The 20,397-nt window shown below is 49.0% G+C and overlaps 1 long non-coding RNA gene across 1 annotated transcript; it reads right to left on the bottom strand.

Annotated features, from left to right (window-relative positions):
- Positions 1-3,310: 3,310 nt before the first annotated feature.
- LOC121448718 lies at positions 3,311-9,450 on the bottom strand. The gene is made up of 4 exons (XR_005974384.1): positions 9,147-9,450; positions 7,734-7,841; positions 6,441-6,551; positions 3,311-4,565 (listed from the first exon to the last, which is right to left on the bottom strand). It is a non-coding gene; the product is annotated as an uncharacterized LOC121448718 (long non-coding RNA).
- Positions 9,451-20,397: the final 10,947 nt, after the last annotated feature.

Here is a 20,397-nt window from a genome sequence, read left to right as displayed (position 1 = left end):
TATTTGTAATTCCAATGCCAACATATATATATATATATATATATATTCTCTCTCTCTCTCTTTTAACCACCTCCTCCAAGAAACGTCGTTAGACCAGTTTCCTTTACCTTTTCAGAACATGTTTCTAGTGCTCACTGAGAGTTCTTTAATTCGCTCAGTGTGGGATCTTGGATCCTTCAAAGAGAGTTCCCACCAACAGAGGACTTTCCTGCGTGGGGGACTGTGTCTTGATTTCTTTACATAACTTCAAATTGTTTGTTAAAAACGACCACCTTGTCAGACAGATGGTGCATGTCTCTCATCCTAACACTCTGGAGACAGAGGCAGGGGAATCTTTGTGAGTTCCAGGCCAGCCAGGGTTACATGGTGAGACCTGTCTCAAGAAACCCAAACCAAATAAGAATAAAACAAAAGAACAGAGACCAAGCCTAAAACAAAAACCTGAGCAGCTTCAGGATCACAGCGCGACAACGGGATTCCTGCTCTCCTGAGTTTGTTAACGCAGTTTTTTTATTTCTTTCTCCCACTGGTTTGTTTTGTGGCTTTTCTGGACTAATTATCTCAAGTGTTTCCTGTTATGTGTAGGCCCCAAAGTTCCTGATTACACATCGCTGCGGTCAGCTGCTGACCAAACGAAGGCTTCCTCGATGCTGTGAGCTTCAAGGCTCTGTGTATGCCTCTCCTTTTTGTCGCGTGGGGTCTCCCACGACAAAAGGCCACCCAGAGGTGGGAGGTTAAACCCTCACAGACCTTCTGTAGGCGGAAGCTGGTTTCTGGGATGGTGTTGGAGGTTTTCCACACTCCCTGTGGGCTATTAACTGCTCTACATTTTTTGTATTTTAAAGTTATTTTTTAGGGTTTATGTGCGTGTACGTTACAGAGCCTGCACATGGAGGTCAAAGAACAACTTTGAGAGTCAGTCTCTCCTTGTGTACCATGTGGTTCCCAGGACTGAACTCAAGTGACCTGTCTTGGCAGCAAGCACCTTTATTCTCGGAGCCATCTTGCCAGCCCTGGCCTGTGATGTCAAACTGCTGTTACTGTTACATACCATCACCGTCACCATCATTACCGTGACCACCATCACCACCACCACCACCACCATCATTATCACTAATTATTATATTACCATTTTATTATCACTAACTTATTACAAATGCTCTTTTGGGCTTTTGCTATGCAGCAAACACAGAGTCAGATTCAGTGACAGCGAGTCTTGCAAACAGAACTTTCCAGAGAGCCCCAACAGATAAACACACAGTAGCTCTCTGGGGACAGTGCTTGTCTCGGAGCTCCAAACCCAGCCATGTCCGTGGGGGCTGCCAGCTGCTGTTCTCACAGCTTCTCTGTAGCGAGTCTCCTGGCTTTCAAAGCTACCGGCTCAGGAAAGAAAAGAACAAAACAGGGACAATGGAAATGCCCCAGCGCACCCTGACTGTACCAAGATTCCGCTGTGCTCTCGAACCAGCTTTTGGCTACTTACAGCGCTCAGAACGTTGGCTTGAAATGCTATCTGACTGTGTTCTCATTGGTTCACAGAGGAGTGGATTCTGGAAGTCAGGACCGCAGTTTTCTGTTTAAAAAGTCATCCCCCCCCCCCAATGTTGTCGCATTTTCTGGGACAAGCCAATGATCGCTCTGATGAAGCTGTTTCTGTGTCACTCAAGGGTCTAGGTGCATTCCCAGGCTCCTTCCTTCCTTCCTTCCTTCCTTCCTTCCTTCCTCTCTCTCTCTCTCTCTCTCTCCCTCCCTCCTTCCTTCCTTCCTTCCTTCCTTCCTTCCTTCCTTTCATTTGCTTGCTTTTTGAGACAGGGTTTCTCTGTGTAGCCCTGGCTCTCCTGGAACTCACTCTGTAACCAGGCTGGCCTCAAAATCACAGATCTGCCTCCTGAGTTACCGGGATTAAAGTGTGTGCCACCACACCTGGCTGACTTCTCTGTGTTTTCGAGCCGGAACTGCACCAAATAGTTCCCTGGATTCTGAGACTGGGGAAGAAACTTGAAGAGTTTGACAGAGTCTGTGCATGAAAACCAGACCCAGAACCTTCCTGGTCGGGATCCTTCCCTCTTACATATACTGCTATGCGTGCTTGGTTTGAAGATATTTTTTATACAGTCTAATTTCCCCCCAGAGGTATTGAGTTTTTGTAGGTTGGGCAGTGTGTGTGTGTGTGTGCACAGGTGTGTGCGTATGTGCATGGAAGGTACTGTTTATCTTGGTTCTTTGAGAATGGGTCTTTTTATTAGGCTGGCTAAGCGGTGAGCTCTAGGAACCTTCCTGTTTCTGCCTCTTCAGCACCCAGGATTACAAGTGCACACCATTAGGTGGGTGCTGGGGATGGAACTTGGGTCTTCAGGCTTGTACAGTAGGCACGTTACCAACCAAGCCATTTCCCCTTCCCCACTGGTTGGTATTTTACTACACTCTGTATTAGTCAGCGTTTTGTGGCTGTAATGAATGGCTGGAGGAAGACAGCAGAAGGGGAAGAAAGGCTCTGGCTTTGGGTCTGCTATGGGGCAAAGCTTCATGGGGGGAGCACTAGAGAGAAAACTTCGAACCATTGCGACTGGGAAGCGGAGAGAGAAAAGGGAAAGGCCAAGGTCCCCTCATCTTCTTTTAGGGCTTGCCCCAGCTGACCCAACCCTCACACATATCAGATACTTTCCTTAACCACCTCCACTTTATCTCTTTTATAAGTTTTTGTTTGTTTTGTTTTTGTTTTTTGTATGTGGGGTTTTGCCTGGCCTGTATGTATATACGTGTCACTCTCTGCAGTGCCTTTTGAGGCCAGAAGAGGGCGCCAGATGCCCAAGAACTGGAGTTACAGTTGGTTGAGCTTCGCTGTGGGTTCTGGGAGCTCAACATGAGCCCTCTACAAGAGCAACCAGTGCACTTAACCACTGGGTCACCTCTCCAGCTTTATTTCTGAGACAGAGTCTCTCACCCACTCTGGAACTCACTGACTAGGCTGGCTGGCCATTAAGCCTGAGAGAGTCTCCTCGCAGCCTCCCCAGAGTTGGGATCCCAGGTCGGCACTGCCTTATCCTGCTGCTTTTACAACATTCTGGGGCTGGGAACTCAGCTCCTCTAGCCTGTGCAGCGGTGAAGCACTTCATCCACTGAGCTATCTCCTATCGTCCCACAGCACTGCCTCATGCTGTTTTCTTTGCTTCTTTTTATTTATTTATGCCCCTTTCTAACCCAGAACTTCAGGTGGAAGAGCACCCAGCTTCCTTCATCTCTCGGTCTGCAGGTTTAAACAGCCCCCTCCCCCTTCCCCACCCGCCCCACGCGCTCTGAATAAGCGCTCTCTCTAAATCCGCGGTGGAGCTGAACAGACAAACGTCCTCTCAGTGAGCTCAAAGCCCGTTTCTGAGTGAAGCTTTCAAGAAAAGAACCGTTCAGATGTGGCGAGATTAGCGGTGAGGAGGATGCCGTGTGTTCGACATCTATTCCAACCTCCTTCACGCGTGCCTTTTTACATCAAGAAGCCAGGAAAAGAAAACCAATTTCCCTATAACCCACTTGCAAAGAGAGACTTTCAGCTGCGATTCAGCCCTCGCCAACCAGAGTCACGCGAGCAGGACCGGCTTTGGAAAGAGTTTAAATGGGAAGAGAGATGGAGCGCGCGCTTCTCTTTTACTGGCGCGTTTAAGGAGCTTCCTGATTTGTTGGTTTCCTTGGCAACGGTGGAGGAGACCCAGAAGGATTCTGGGGATTGGAGGTTTTCCCTAGGGCTCAGCTCACAGCCTGCTTTTCCTGTCTCGATGGCTTGGGGGCGGCTAATACTCCTTGCTAGGCAAAGCTCCTTCTGTCTAAACTACGGAGGCACCTTCCATTATCTCCAGCGCAATCTCAGGAGGCTCCACGCCATAGGTTCTTAGAGACATGGATGCCTGTGCTTGGTTACCAGATCTGATTCAGAGTCAGTCATTGAGGGCTGTTGCCCAGTGGTGGAGTGCTTGCTTAGTATGCACAAGGCCCTGAATTCCAATCTTTGAGAAACAGGAAAAAAAAAATCCACACAGTGAGTTCAACAGCAGGGAGGACCTTAGGGCAGAATGGATAGGACCTAGAGTCACTCGGTCACCACCACAGTGACCATCAGAGCAAGGATGAAGTATGCTGGGCTGGAGAGATGCCTTAGGGGGCAAAGTGATGGCCTTGCAAGCCTGACATCCCGATTTCAGACCCCTTGGAACCCATATGCAAGCTGGGTGCAATAGTGCAAGTACTTGTAATCCCCACCAGGAGGCAGGAGGCAGACACTGGAGCATCCGCAGAAGCTGCAGGTCAGGTAGTCTGGTACACGCACTGGCAAAGAGACCCCGTATCAAACGAAGGAGAAAGGTGAGGGTTGACACCCAAAGGTTGTCCTCTGACCTCCACGTGCTTGCTGATGACACAGAGGTCTGCAGGGGCACACAGGGCCACTTCTTCTCACCATAATGACCTAAGGAGAGGTGTCGAGAGTCACCTGGGCTGGAGCTCTGAATGATAGGAGATGCAGAGACAGATGGTTCCTGGCCACATCCTGTAGATGAAGGTTTCTGTCCTACCTGGTCCTGCAGCCGTTCAGGCCCAAAGAAACAGAGAGAGGTTTATATTAATTATAAACTGTTTGGTCTATTAGCTCAGGCTTATTAAATTAACCCATAATTCTCACCTATGTTTAGTTACTTGGCTTGGTACCTTTTCTCAGGAAGACATTCTCATCTTGCTTCCTCTGTGTCTGGCTGGTAACTGACTCTCTGCCTTTTCTCTTCCCAGAATTCTCCTAGTCTGGTCACCCCATCTATACTTTTTGCCTGGCTACTGGTCAATCAGCGTTTTATTAAACTATTACGAGTGACAAATCTTTACAGTGTATGAGAGCATTATCCCACAACACACGCGTTCAAGGCTTAGTCTCCAGACAGTGGTGTGACCAAGAATTAATGGAAACCTCAAGAGATGGGATTCTCCGGGAAGATGCCCAGCATGCAAAATGCCTGCCGCACAAGCATGGGGCATGTATTTGGGTTGGCAGCACCCAAATGGAAATCTGGGCATGGAGATACCGGCAATCCAAGCTCCGGGGCATGGATCCCTGGGCCTCCCTGGCCAGGCAGTCTAGCCAAATCAGTGAGCTCCAGATACAGTGAGAGACTTCCTCAAGACCTAAGACTGAGAGCCTGCTAAGAATAGAGATGACATGTGACCATGTGGTGCATAGCATTCTGTCAGCAGGTTACAATTATCATCAAGCGTGTGACTCCAGCAAGGTCATTCCTCACAAAACACACGTAGAATACCTCAAGCTTAGGGATGACAGACAGCTTTCCTCATGATGCTAATCTTCACCATCCTGACTGGATTTCCATTCAACTAGGAGATTGGTGAGGCACACCTCCAGGTGCATCTGTGAGGGTACTTCCAGGGAAGATAAATGGTGTGTGTGTGTGTGTGAGAGAGAGAGAGAGAGAGAGAGAGAGAGAGAGAGAGAGAGAGAGAGAGGAGAGAGAGAGGAGAGAGAGAGAGAGGAGAGAGAGAGAGAGAGAGAGAGAGAGAGAGAACTGCCTTAAATACAGTGGACTCAGGCAGAATGAATAAGGAGAAGGAGGCAGTGAGCTGGGTGCTGGTGTTTGTGCCTCTCCATCCCCAAACCACTGTAGACTGAATCTCTCCTTAAGTTTTTTCTGTCGGGTATTTAATTACAGTAATCAGAGTGGTTTCTAAGACTGAGCTATCACATCACCAAAGATGACCGTTGCCAGTTCTTACTGGCTCCACACCTAGCACCTCTTCTCCTGCCAAGAGGTTAAACATGAAACAGGTGTGGTAATCCTGGCCCTCAGAAGGCTGAGATGAGAAGATGTCTCTGAGTTAGGAGTTAGCCTGGGCTATATTGCATGACCTTTGTCTTGGCCCCTTTCCTCAAAGGGAGGCAGAGCTTCTTCTTCCTGCCTTTCTGAGTGTGTATCTGTCTTGGGTTGTGATTTCTTCAGTCAACCGAATGTGGCCGTCACTGTGTTCCGGGGCCTCCAAGGCCAGGTCTGGAGTGAGTTGGCCACTTCTCTTTCCTCCATTTTGTTTGTTTGTTTTTTTAAAGATTTATTTATTTATTAAGTATACAACATTCTGCTTCCATGTGTGCCCGCACGCCAGAGGAGGGTGCCAGATCTCAGTACAGATGGTTGTGAGCCACCATGTGGTTGCTGGGAATTGAACTCAGGACCTCTGGAAGAGCAGCCAGTGCTCTTATCCTCTGAGCCATCTCTCCAGCCCCCTCTTTCCTCCATTTTGTAACCTTCACTTTTGAGACTGTCTTTTGGGGTCTGGTTCTCCAGCCACAAGAGACCCAAGCAGGTGGAGAGTCTAGCAGAGGGAGTCCTGGGAGGGGCAACTGACCATCACCAACCAAGAGGGAACCATCTTGGAGACCTGCCCATACTACTCACGGTTGGTGGCACCTTAGGCTTTTCCAGATCTGAGCTTGCATGTTTCCACAGGTTTCAGCAACTCCCTTCCAGATCAACAGCATGGAGTCAACACTAGAGTATGCAGAAGCCCTGTGGGGATGGAGAGGTTCAAGTGCAGCCATCAACAGTCTCTACTCCTCCTGTGAGCCTCTCCCTTGGATGCACCCTGCTCTTTAAGGATACCCAGGGAGAAATAAACACCCCTATCACCCTCGCCAGCACCAGTGCCACCTCCAGGTTGCAGGTGACACTGGCTTCTTCAATGTCACCCTCATCATCATGAAAAATCACCATCATTATTGTGTCTCATCTCTCAAGCAACTACCCTTTGGCATCCACTCTCACAATGATCTTTGGGGTACTTGTTAACCCTCTTTCACAGATTAAGAAGTCAAGGCAAGTCCTAGTTAAGACAACCTGTTTGCTGGAGACTGTTTGGAAGTGAACTTGGGCCCTTGCTTTGTGTCCTAAAGCCAGAACGAGACAGGGGAGGTAAGTGTCGGCCCCTGTGGAAGCATCATGTTTGAATCCATATAGCATCCCATCCATTCCAACCTCATAGAGGAGGGCTGGGGATGTGGCTCAGTTAATAGTGTGCTTGCCAGGCACGCATGAGACCCTGATTCAACCCCCAGGACGTAATAAACTGGGTGTGGTTGTTGCACACCTAAAATCCCAGTCCTCAGAAGGTGGAGTCAAAAGGATCAGTTTAAGGTTATCTTAGACTCCACAGTGAGCTTGAGCCAGCCTGGGGTATGTGAGACCCTGTCTTGAAAACAGAAAAAGAGGAGGATAGAATGTGCTCACCAGAATCTGGATAGGATAAAAGGAAGAGTGGAGGGGAGACAATGACTTAATTGTAGGAAATCTCTCTAGGGGTCCAGGGTGTAGGGACAGCAGATTTTACAACGACTACACTTTAGAAACGATGGTAAACAGCCAAGGCTAGGAGACTCGAATTCCTCTGATTGTCGTTTTTACCCTGCCGCATGTCAACTGATCCCACCGTATCTGTGAGGAGTAAATGTCACTGTCAGCTTGAAAGCATTTAGAAATTTAGGGTCACCTCAGAGAGCACGAAGAGGTCCGATCAGTGAGGAACTTTCCAGATGGGTTCATTAAGGTTGGAAGACCCACCCTGGATGTGGGGGACACGAGTTCATGGACTGGGGTCCCTGACTGAACAGAAAGGAGAAAGCTAGGTGGAGTCCCAGCATTCACCTCTCTCTGCTTCCTGACTGCAGGCGTGACCCGACCAGCCACCTCACGCACCTGCCGCCATGCCTTCCCCACCATGATGGACTTCGACCTCAAACGGTGATCCAGAACAAACACTTGGGAAGTTGTTATTTCCCTCAGCAACGGGAGAAGTGGCAGTGCCTATGAACAAGCAGTATGTGCTGATTAAAAACACGAAGAAATTAAAGAGAAGTAAACTTGGCTCGTTGGAAAATTAAAGCCCAGATAAAAAGGGTGTTTGCTGCTACACACACGTCTCCTCTCTTCCCATCAACCTCCAAGAACTAATGACTGCTGAGGGCTCTGGGGTGTTTGGGATGTCAACAGTGTTAGTGAGCACACTCCAAACTCCAGCGATGAGAGTGGCATTCTTTTTGGGGGGTGAGGGGAAAAAAAGGCACCCCCTGGCACCAGAAGGTGGCAATGACGGCTGCATCTGAAGCCGTCTCCACCTCTTCAGTCACGGGCTGGAGCTGAGGGGAAGCCAAGCGTCCCATTTTGTTTGCTGTGTGCAGCCTGTCTTTCCAAAACCAGGCAGGCGCTAATTAGATAGCCACTCTCGAAGATGCTATCGCTAACTGGAAGCCATCCAAATTGCTCTCTTTGTTCCAAGCCTTTGGAAGATGTCCCCCTCCCCAGCTCTCCTCCCCAGCCCATCCTCGCATGCCAAACCTCAAGGACCACAAATACAGCTAATTATGTCAGTGCGTCCTGGTGCTGGTGTTCCGGATAGCATCTTTCATTAGCACTGACCTTCCAGCTGCCTGGACCTGTGGGAGCTGGGGGAGGAGGAGTATTGGCTACCCCTGTGGCATGGCAAAGCAATGAAGAAGGAGGTGGAGGGCATTGGTGACATCTCTAACTCGCCCTAGGCTGAGTGTCCTCCTTCTTCCTGTACCCCCCCCCCACAAGATGGCAGTAAACCATGTAGTGAGGATGACATCATGTCTCCAAGGGGCATAGACAAATGGTCCCTCAAGGTACCTTCACATGATCTCTGGAGTGAATTTTGTGTAGGCACATGTATATTGGCTCACAGGTACATGTGTTCTCTCTGCATCTTGAGGCCAGACATTATACTTTCGTCCCTTCCCTGGTTGATTCTAGGTAGGTGTCTCAACCCCGAATCAGGTCCCCAGTTTCTCACTGGTTGATTCTAGGTCAGTACTCTACCACTGAGTCAAACCCCAAACCCCTCACGAGTAGATTCTAGGCAGGCGCTCCAAAGCTAAACTATGTCCTTACTCCTCACTGGTGAATTCTAGGCAGGTGCTCCTCCTCTGAGCCACACCCCAACCCCCCACTATAGGATTTGAGGCAGTACTCTGTCATGGAGCCACATCCCCCAACCTCTCACTTGTAGATGCTAGGCGATAGGGCATCATCCCTATGGGGCACAGGGATGGTGGGAAGCCACTAAGAGGGAGGTGAAAAGAGGCCACTTACCACTTCCCGTCTTCAGCTTTCAAAGTGGTTTCTCTTAGCATCACCAAGGCCACATGGAGGGACCAGCTGCTCATCCTTTTCTTGACAAGAGTTTTGGTAACTCAGACCCTGCCAACCTGTACCTTCCTGAGGCTCGTCAGCCTATCGGAGGAGCGCATGGGAGCGTTCCCCAGGCTGCTCACCCATCCATCACTCAGCTCATCGGAAACAGGACATAAGGCTTCATTTGCATGACTAATAATGCCGATGCCATTGAGAAAGGGGGTTGGGATTATGACTGAGACTCAGGGAAACTGACAAGATGTGGAAACTATGGTAACCTTCACTCCAGAGGACAGGCTGGCTCTGACAGACAAGAGGGGAAGATTTCCGTTTCTTCTCCTGCCCAGAGTATTTGGCCGGCATCCCAGTTGCCTCTGCTGTGGAGAAGTCACTCTGAATATGGCTCCCTCTCTTTGTTTGTGAGAGTCACTTATAAAAGAAGGGAACAGTCAACACTGTGCTGGCCCAGATCCGAGCGTCTCCCTTGATTGGACCAGCGATGTGTTCTTTGTCAGGGTCCCTGTGAAGTGAATCCCGTGCTGGGTGCCAAGGACAACAAGAACTTGCTGGTCTGGATAAACCACGTGACGGCTGCTGAGGGCAGATACTGGCTCAGTCCTGCACATGCGTAGAAGCATTTGTGACCGTGTGGCCGGTGGGCCCAGCCATTCCTGCCTGTTCGAGCAGCTACTATGTGTTGTATTCTCGGGGTCAACTGGTCACCAATGAGTTATTGGGGTTCCTGGCAGGAGCTGGGAGGACCCAGCAGGGAGGACAGCCTCATCACCCTGCCCTAGGTGCTGAGTGGGCCAAGGTGCAGCCCTGGTGCTCCCTGTCTGGCTTGCAAGAGTTGGAGAGTCTCTGCTGTTTCCGTAACCTCTGAGGAGGAGCCTTCTGGGTCTTGTAAGCTTAAGTTCCCAGTCTCTCTGTCTCTCTGTCTCTGTCTCTCTCTGTCTCTCTGTCTCTCTCTCTCTCTCTCTCTCTCTCTCTTTCTCTCTCTCTCTCTCATGCACTGTTCTGGTTATTCTAGGCATTCAGTAGGGAAAGGATCTTGTCTCCTGGAGCGGAAGCCAGGCCCACAGGAGACACGCCCACAGGGAGTGAGCCCACAGGACCAGATGGGCTGAGTTCTCATCAGTACCCATTACCTCTTCCACCCTCTTGCTGCCTTCTGTTTAGTGACCAGGAAGCCCATGCTATTTTCATGTAGGGCAGCTGTCCAAAGCCACATGTGTACACAAGAGAAGAGGTGGGCACACAGAGAAAAGCTGCTCAAACAGGACAGGTGGCATTCAGGAAGGCTGGCGTGGCCAGAGCAACAGGTGTATCTAGTTTCAGGGACATTCCTTCAGGTCACACAGGGGCCTGGGCTGCTCTCAGAGGTGGAGGAAAAACAGGCTGGATCTCAGTGGTGGACCCAGATGGGCACACAGGGGCAATGTGTACTCAGTGCAAAGCCTCACGCCTCGGAGAGCATGCAAATACAGACATGGCGTGTCTTGGGAAGGCTCCCCTTAAAATGAAATTGTTTATTTGCGCAAATCTCTTTAAAAATTCAAAGCAAAGCTAAATTCTTGGGATACACAGTGGAGTTCAACCTCAAATTTAGAAATATTCGCTAGCAAACCCCAAATCCTGCAGTGAACAGAACTTACCTGGTACAAATCTGCATGCTGACTTAGTGTGTGTTGATTCAGTGTGTGCTGGCTCAGTGTGTGCCGACTCAGTGTGTGCCGACTCGGTGTGTTCTGGCTCAGTGTGTGCTGACTGACTCAGTGTGTGCTGACCCAGTGTGTGCTGGCTCAGTGTGTGCTGTCTCCCTATTTGCACTGTTTGATCCTTGTTTGCCATTGTAAGTAGTACCATGTTGGCTTATAGTGGGTCTGGGTTCTGCCCCTGGCAGACACCACAGACCAGGAACCCCTACTCCCAACACCATAAACCACAAAAGACAGTATAGGAAGTAACAGTCTTGATTGTCAACTTGACTGTATTGAGAACACCATGGAGACAAGGCTGAGGGCATGACTAGGAGGACATTCTCAGATTAGGTTACACATCAAGTGTTCCAACCTACACAGCACTGTCAGATAACACATGTACACTACGGTGATGGTGACGGTGGTGGGGGTGATGGTGGTGATGGTCATGGTGATGGCGGTGATGGTCATGGTGATGGCTGTGATGGTCATGGTGATGGCGGTGATGGTCATGGTGATGGCGGTGATGGTCATGGTGATGGCGGTGATAGTAGTGATGATGGGGGTGGTGAGGATGATGGTGACTATCTTAGTTAGGGTTATTATTGCTGTGATGAAACACTGTGACCAAAAGTAACTTGGGGAGGAAAGGGTTTATTTCACGGTTCCCTATCACTGTTCATCAACAAAAAGTGAGGGCAGGAACTCAAGCAGGGCAGGAACCAGAAGGCAGGAGCTGATGCAGAGGTCATGGAGGACCTCTTGCCTGAAGATCAGAGTGCAAAGCTAAGCCACGAGAGGCCAGAGATTGGTGGCACACACCTTTAATCACAGGACTTGTGAGACAGAGGCAGAGGGATCTTTGTTAGTTCAAGGCCACCCTGGGCTACACAAGATCGAATCTGTCTAAAAGAGAAAGAGCTCACACAAAGGTGATCCCAGCACTTGGGATCCCATGCCTTTAGTCCCAGCACTAGGGAGGTGCAGACAGGAACAATATGGCTGGGTGGAGAGAGGAATATAAAGGGGGAAGAGATAGGAACTCAGAGGAATGTGGAGTCTTCAGGATATCGTGGAGACAGGATCTCACCCCTTCAGTTTGAAGATCTGGCAGAGGTAAAAGATCTCTCTAGTGGTTGGCTGCTTAGGTTTTCTGATCTTCAGGTTGAACCCCAATATCTGTCTCTGGGTTTTTATTATTTATGCCACAGATTAACTGCTGAGCCATCTCTCCAGTCATGGAATTCTTAATCTGAAAGTGTATGATTCTTGTGTGTGTGTGTGTGTGTGCGCGCGCGCATATATGTGTGTCTTCTTCCCTGTGTGGACACATGTGGAGGACAGAAGTCAATGTGGGGTGTCCTCAGTCACTTTGCTTTCCACTCAATTGCTTGAGACAAGATCTCTTGCTGAACCTGAAGCCATCTGGGCTTGATTGGCTTCTCAGAAAGCTCCAGAGGTCCTTCTGCCTCTACTTCCCCAGTGCTGGGGTTGCAGACGTGCACCATAACGCTCAGATTCTAGGCAGATCCTGGGCATTGAACTCGGGTCCTCACACAAGCGCTTTGCCCCCTGAGCCATCCCCCAGCCCTCACTCACTGGTTCCCGTGTATTCACAGTCATGCAGCCAGTGTCAGTATTTAATTCTAGCACATTCTCCCCAGTCCCCAAAGAAGCTTGGCACACACGAGCAGTCACTCCTCATTCCCCTTAATGTCCCAGCCCCTGGCAACTACTAATATGCTTTCTGTTTCTATGGATTCCGAAACAGGCTGTATAGATGGAATCGCACACTCTCGTCCTTCCGTGCGTGGCTTCTTCCATTTAATGTAATATTTTCAGAGCTTATACATTATGTGGTTTAGATTGGTCCTTCGCTCTTTTTGATGGCCCCACCACATTGTTCATGCATTTATCAGTGGATGGGCATCTGGGCTATCTTCCCTGTTTGACTCTTAGGAACACTGCTGCCAGGAACATTTTGCATTTGTTCTTGCATGAGTGCAGTTTGGTTCTTCCGAGCCTCCACCTCAGCTGTGCCTCTGTCTCTAAATTGAGAGGTCCAGCGACAACGCCATGTTTAACTGCTGGAACAGCTTGTGACCTCGCCTCTACAGAGGCTCTCTCGTGCATGCCCACCAGCACTTAAGTTATTTTGTACGTGTGCGGGTGTTTTGCCTGCATGTATGCAGGGGCACCATGCTCACGTGCAGGACCTGGAGAGGCCAGAAGGTGTCAAATGCCTTGGGACTGAAGCTGCATGGTTATGAGTCACCCTGTGGGTGCTGGAAACCAAACCCTGGCCTTCTGCAAGAGCAGCTAGTGCTCTTGACCACTGAGCCATCTCTCCATCTGTCCCTTCGCCTACATGCTAGCATTTTTTTATTTTTTCCACATTCTTGCCAGGCCTTGCTGTTTTCCTTTTCCAGATGATAGCCATCCTTCCTGAGTAGGGCATGGTTGTTCCTGGTCACAACTGCATTTCCCTAGTGATGCTAAACGTGTTCTCATGAGCTTATTGGCTGTTTGAGTACCTGCCTATTCAAACTATTTGCCTATTATAAATTGGATTGCTATTATACTATAGTACTGTTGGGTCATAAAGGAACTTGATATGTTTTGGGTACTAGACTTTTGTTTCTCCTTTTGGAGGGTTATAGTGTGTGTGTGTGTGTGTGTGTGTGTGTGTGTGTGTGTGTGTGTGTGTGTGTATGTGCGTGCGTTTAGGTACACATGCCATAAGACACATGTTGAGGAAAGAGAACAATCCGAGGGTCTTTCTGTTCACTACTGTGTACGTCAGGTTAGCTGGTCCATGGGCTTCCAGGGATTCTCTTGTCTTACCTCCCATCTTTTCACGGGACTACCTGGATTACAGGTGCACACTGCCATATCAGGCTTTATGTGAATTCTGGGAATTTGAGCCCAGATCTAATGGGGAACCTCCTTCAGCCAATGGCCTTTGAGAGGCTGGACCAAGTTGGGTATGGCCTTGGGTACTAAAAAGGCGCAGGCAGCCTACTCTCCAACCCCCCACCCCCCACACCCCGCTCTCACACCTGGATGCTGGATTCTGTTCCTGTTCCCTGTTGTGATCTGTGAGTACCCCTTTAAATTCACGCAAACACACATATACCAACATACCTCACATACACATACATGCTCACACACTCTTACAAACACACACACACACACACACACACACAAATGCAGCTGGTGCCCCTCTATTCCCTAGGTCTTCACTTTTGCACTTTTTTTTGAGGCAGGGTCTCTCTTGTGCTCCCCCACTAGCCAGCCTGGGAATCTCCAGGTCAATCTCACTCTTCTACCTCCCATGCCACCATGTGAGCCCTGGGAATATAGATGTGTTTCCGTCTTTTATATGGTTCTAGGGATAAAGCTTAGGTCATCAGGCCTGCCTGGCAGGTGCTTCTGCTCACTGAACCATCTCCCCATCCGGACCATCATTTCTTTATCTATGTGACTGCAGTCATCTTGGTATCAGCTGGGGACTGGCTCTAGACACCCTTCTAGCTTCTCTAGAAGCTTCTTCTGTGTTTCCCTCCGGGGCTTATCTCTCTTTCTTTTCTTAGAAGGGCATTTGAGGCCCCAAGTCTAAAGCCTCTTTGAATTTCTCTTTTTTGGGGGAATTTCAGGGCAGGCAAATATCAGCAAACACGATATATCTTTGCTTTTTGAGACAAGGTCCACACATCCCCAGCTGTCCTTGAACTTACTAGGTAATGGGAGGATGACTTTGAACTTCTGTTCCTCCTGTCTCCATCTCCCAAGTGCTGGGATTGCGGCTTGTGCCATTGCACCTGGTTTATAATCCAGGCCCTAAAGCAGCAGGTCAGGCAAGCACTATACCAACAGAGACACATCCCTAGCCATCAATCTAACTTTCATTAGTTTATTTTGCAGCCTCCATGAACTAGTCTAAGGGAATAGAAGAAAAAATATTGCTTCTTGTGTGGAATATAAATAAATTTATCTAACAAAAATAATTCTAAAGAATCTTTAGGTGTATGTGAATGCAGTGCCCTCAGGGGCCAGATGGGGGCGCTGGGACACCTGGAGCTGGAGTTGCAGGCAGTTGGCAGCCACCCGTCATGGGTACTGAGAACTAAACTCAGGTTCTCTACAGGAGCAAGCAGCAAGTGCTCTTAATTGCTGAGCCATCTCTTTAACCCCAGGAAGAGAGGCTTCCATAGCAGAATGGAACCTGGGCCATGGCACTGAGAGTGCCAAATCCTAACCATTAGACCGTCCTAGAGAATCAATCCATCTACTTTTTAAGAAGCTTAAAGCCACAAAGCTTATCTATGTGGTTCTTGAAGCATTTAAAATCTAGAGGATTTGACCGCACATTGTCTAGCTAGTTGTGAATAAAACCCAGATCGAAGACGGATGCTGGTCTCGTTTCATGAACACAGTGGCTGCCTGCTTCATGCCTGGCTGTCCCCATCAGCAGCCGAGCTTGAAGTTTGTCCTCTCATTTGACCCAATTTCAGGGACGGCCTGGGCCAATCCAACTCCTGTTTATAGAAATAAACTTACCCATCACCTCTTCCCAGTGGCTCTGTGAGACAGGATCACCCCCATTTTATAGATGCTGAATTCAGGCCCAGTGAGAAAGGAGAAGAAGTTGAGCCGTAGGGGACTGCTTCCAGTAAATGACTATGTTACACATCCTGGAACCATCACACAGTGTTGCAGAGCCCCGCTCGCCAGATCTGTCCCAGCGGCAGAAATGGGGCTTATCTGGCGAGCTCATTCACTGTGTGCAAACGGTCCTAATTGCTTAAAAACAGTGTGCTGTCTTAAGTAGGTTAAACAGTCCCTTCTGCAATCTTGTTTGTACTATTAATTTGAGTAACAAACTCTTAATGAAGGCAGACAGGCTGAGAAGGGGATTACAGAATCCTGTTTGTTGGAGTTGGGTCTGGGGGTATTGGCTGGCGTGTGCTTCCCAACTGTGCTACCAAGAGCTCTTGGGATAAGGGGCCTCCAAATGTAGCAGTCGTCTGAATTATTAAACGTGGGCAAAAACCAAAGTGGCTTCTTATTCTATTACCAAAAACCATAAGAATGTTGCCAGTGCAATCTTGCCAACAGAAGGTCCTGCCGGGCCCGTTCAGCAAACAGATAAGACTCCATTTTAATTAGTACACTAATGGTCTATCAGACAAATGTGGAAGAGAACTCCATCACAGTTTATTTTGCTAAGTGGGCTCCATGGTGTTCCCTGCGGCCTGACATCGGTGCTCCACTGCTGTGCAGCCCAAGAGTCCCCATCAGACTCGTGTGGCTCCGTGTGCGAGTCAGGGACTTGTGCAGACCTAACTTCCAGAAATCTATCGGAGAAGTCGAAGATGAGAGAGCTGCTGAACTCCACCAACTACAGGTCCAGGCTGTAAGCCCTCTGGGATCACTGGGCCGGGGTCTGTGGGCAGAGGTGGGTTGGTTAGCAGCCAAGTTGGTCCATATGGCTGCCAGAAAGACCAACCTCTAGCTGCCCGTAAGTCTTGTGTGATGTAGACCACTGCCATTCCACAGATATTATACCCTGTGTGAAGAGTAATAAATACTTAACAAGATGTAGAACCACCCAGGAGACATAGCTCTGGGTATAACTGTGAGAGAGTTTCTAGACTGGATTAATTTAGAAAGAAGATCCACCCTGAATGTGAGTGACACCATCCCTTAGCCTGGGGTCCGGGACTGAAAAGAAAGGAGGAAGTGAGCTGAACCTCAGCAGTCGCCTTTTCCTGCTTCCTGACTGCAGGTGTCATGTGACCATCCATCCACTCACGCTCCTGCGCTAAGACTCTTCTCTTCCAACAGCTAGAATAAAGTACTCTTTCCTCAGAGGAGGACACTCAACTGTCACATTGCCTGTAGGCAAGTCTATTGGGGCGTTTTCTTGATGAATAGTTGACGTGGCCAGGCCTAGCTCACTGTGGACAGTGCTCCTGACTGATACAAGAAAGGTACCTGACTGTGAGCCTGGAGAGCAAGCCGGTAAGTGGCACCCCTCCATGGCTTCTGCTTCTGTTCCTGTCCTGAGTTCCTGCCCTGATTTCCCTTGATGGACTGCAACCCGGGAACTGTAAGCCAAATAAACCTCTCCTTCCCCAGGCTGCTTCGGGCCATGGTATTTATTACAGCAGCAAACAACAAAGACACTTCCTTAAGTTTCTTTTGCCAGGCACTTAGTCGCTGCCATGAGGAAAGCAAGTAAGACATTCGAAACTGGCACCACCGATACATCCCCTCCCAGGTGACCTGAGGGACACACTGGATGATGCCACCCTGTGCTTAGACACCATTAGTGTCAGACATTGGTGACTGGTGTCATTCTCTACATGAAGTGCTCAAGGTTCCTTGGAGGAAGGCGGGACCTTTGAGTCTGCAGCATCTATGGTATCAGGAACACAGCTCTAGGGTGTTTGTGTCAAGGGGGCTGTTTGTGGTTTGCATGTGGCTTGTCCCCCAAGGTTCATGTGTTAGACACTTAGTCACCAGGGTGGCAGTGCAAAGGACAGAACCTTCAAGAGGCAGAGTCTAGTGGGAGGTAGCTAGGTTATTGGAGGCATGGCCCTGGGATAGATTAATGCTGGACTCAGGGAGGGAGTTAATGCCAGAAAGACTGGTTTGTTATAAAAAAAAAATAAGGCTGGCCCCTCCCTCAGCTCCTCTTGGGATCCCTTCTTCATACTCCTACCATTGATACCAGCCACCACTAGACCATGCTCTGAGCCCAGAACTGTAAGCAAAGTAAACCTCTTTTCTTTGTAAGCACCTAACTTTAGACATTTTATGATAGCCACGCCGGGCTATACAAGATTGATCCAGTCTAAAAGAGAAACAAAGTCAGGTGACGATGGCTCACACCTTTAATCCCAATATTTCGGAGTCATATGCTTTTAATCCCAGCACTAAGAAGGTGGAGACAGGAAGAGATATGGTTGGGCAGAGAGAGGATGAGAAGGCAGCAAGAGACAGGAGCTCAGGGCATTCAGTCTGAGGATTCGTAGAGACAGGATCTTGCCTTATTCAGTCTGAGGATTCTGTAGAGGTAAACGTCTCTCTAGTGCCTGGCTCCTTAACGTCTCTGTTCTTTCAGCATTGACCCCCACATCTGACTCCAGATTTTTATTATTAAGACCAATTAGGATTCACACCACAGTCTGTCATGTAGAATCCTGGGAGAAAAGAGGCATCAGGAAACCGTGATAAGATATGGACATCCATCAGTGAAGCTGCATCTGCAGAAGGAACAAGGGAGTCAGCTGAGGGTGACATGCTAATGACAGAGGAAGCCAGGATGAGGACGGTGACTCTACCCTGGTGCTGCCATTGACACTCTTCCATCTAACAAAGTCTAAAGTAAAATTGTATTAAAGGGGCCTGGAGAGATGGCTCAGCAGTTAGGACTCTACTCTTGCAGAGGACCAAGGTCAACCAGCACCTACATTGGCATCTCACAACTGTCTGTAACTCCAGCTTCAGGGGAGCCAATGCCCTCTTCTGTCCTCCTTGAGCCTCACATCCCCACCCCCAGATGCATCTGCAACCCTGGAAGAGAGCTGCGATGCCCGTAACCCCAGAGTATGGTGAGGTAGGCAGGAGAGTGCCACAAGTTTGAGGCATACAACTTATGTAGTTTGAGAACTACATAACGACATCCCATCTCAAAGGAAACCAAACCAAATGAGAGGATTGTGATGGCAGAATTCTCTGAAGCTTTCCAGGCAGGCTCCAAATAAAACCCAGACTTCTTACCCTGGCTGACAGTGCCCTGAGACCTGGGCTTGTCAAACTAAGTACCCTAGCATTGCCCCAGGTCTCCACTTCCCTGCTACCCCAAGTCTTGTGAGTCTTCGTGTGCCAGCTTCAGTACCACTGTTGGGAGAAGCCACCTCGAGAGCAATCTCATGCCTCTGCTGTGTTTGCTATCCCATCTCCTTCCTGTGCCGGAGTCTGTGCCAGATTGCCATGATGTTATCCCTCAGTGCCCACCCACCCACCTTTGAGGGAAGAGGACCAGATGCATGCATGTCAATCATGTTGACTGACTAGCTTGCCACCCCCTCCCTGAACCTCACTGTTCCCTGAAATGGGGTGCATTTTCTAGTGTCCAGTATACGTCACAATCTTGGTCTTCTGGTTTCCCAAGCTGCTCAGCCATGCTCTGTGTGCGCGAGCATGTGTGCATGTTTGTGTATGTGCACACACGTATGTGCACATGCATGTAGATAGCAGAGGGCAGCCTCATATGTCATTCTTCACAGGCACACCACAGAGTCTTCACTGGCCTAGAGCTTACCCAGTAAGTGGGCAATCTCAAGGGACCCTACCGTCTCAGCCTCCCTGGCAGTGGGATTCCAACTGCACTCCGATTACGTAGAATCCGAGGAATCAAACTCAGGTCCTGAAGCTTGAAGGACAAGCACTTATCAATGGACGCGCCTCCCCAGCCTTAACCATTCTCCATAAATACAGTCCTTGGCCTGGGTATCCTGCAGCTGGGAAGAGGTGGTTACCATTTAGTCACAGCTGCTGAGTCCTACATCCCTGGAGGACTTAGGGTGCGCACAGTGAGGACCCACGGAGATCCCAGTCGTTAGCATGCTGCATTATCCGCTGTTTCCAAAGGGTATTTTGTTAAAATGCCACAAGTAACTAACTGAGCCAGAAGCCTGAAAAGTGTGCAGGGAGTCGAGACGCTCCCTTGTCTTGCCCACGGGAATGTAGAGGGATGTGGTGTCTCTGAGAGGAAGCCATTCTTCAGATTCTCCTGCCCCAAAGCTTCCCACTGAGCTGGCTGCTGTGTGGTCTGTGGAACCTTCCAGAATGAATGAAAAGCCAGTCTATCTTCGTGCTTAAGGCGTGTTTCCAATTATCTGTGCTGACAGAGAAGAGAGTATCTTCCTCCTCAGAAGAATGTTGTCCAGAGGGGAAGTCAGTGTTTACTGGGGGGGGGGGGGAGGGGTTGGGATGCGATGTGGGCAGAGTTCCCTTTGTGCTGAGAGCTACCCTGCCCAACTCTCCGTTTATGAATGGCTCAGATGGTAAAAAGTTACACTGTGTGTATTTTATCACAATCAAAAGAGACCCAGGGATACATTTTTAAAACTCAAGTCACAAAAATAGTCATAATATTCTGATGGGAGAGAAAAAAATCAGCATCAATCGTGGCGCAGGGGAGAATACATTTTTTTATCTTTAAAATCACGAAATAAAGAAATCAAGCAGCAATGGGTTGTTTCGAGGGGGAATGGCTTCCACTCTCTTTGGAGGCTATATTTTCCCAATTATATATCCTGCAGTAAATGTTTATATATCTTTTGTAATCGGAAAAATGCGTAAGAAGGCACAGGCTGTGAATGGGCTTCCTGCTGGTGGACTGTGTATTTTAAAGTCATCCCAACAGCAAATGTCATGCTGTGTTGTATTTTAACACACACACACACACACACACACACACACAGTGTCTTTTAGCG

Source organism: Microtus oregoni, unplaced genomic scaffold (assembly GCF_018167655.1).
Source record: "Microtus oregoni isolate MIOR12 unplaced genomic scaffold, Mior012 000005F_ref0000423, whole genome shotgun sequence".
NCBI lineage: Eukaryota > Metazoa > Chordata > Mammalia > Rodentia > Cricetidae > Microtus > Microtus oregoni.
The sequence above is the reverse complement of the archived record's forward strand: the minus strand, read 5'-3'. Positions and strand labels throughout refer to the sequence as shown.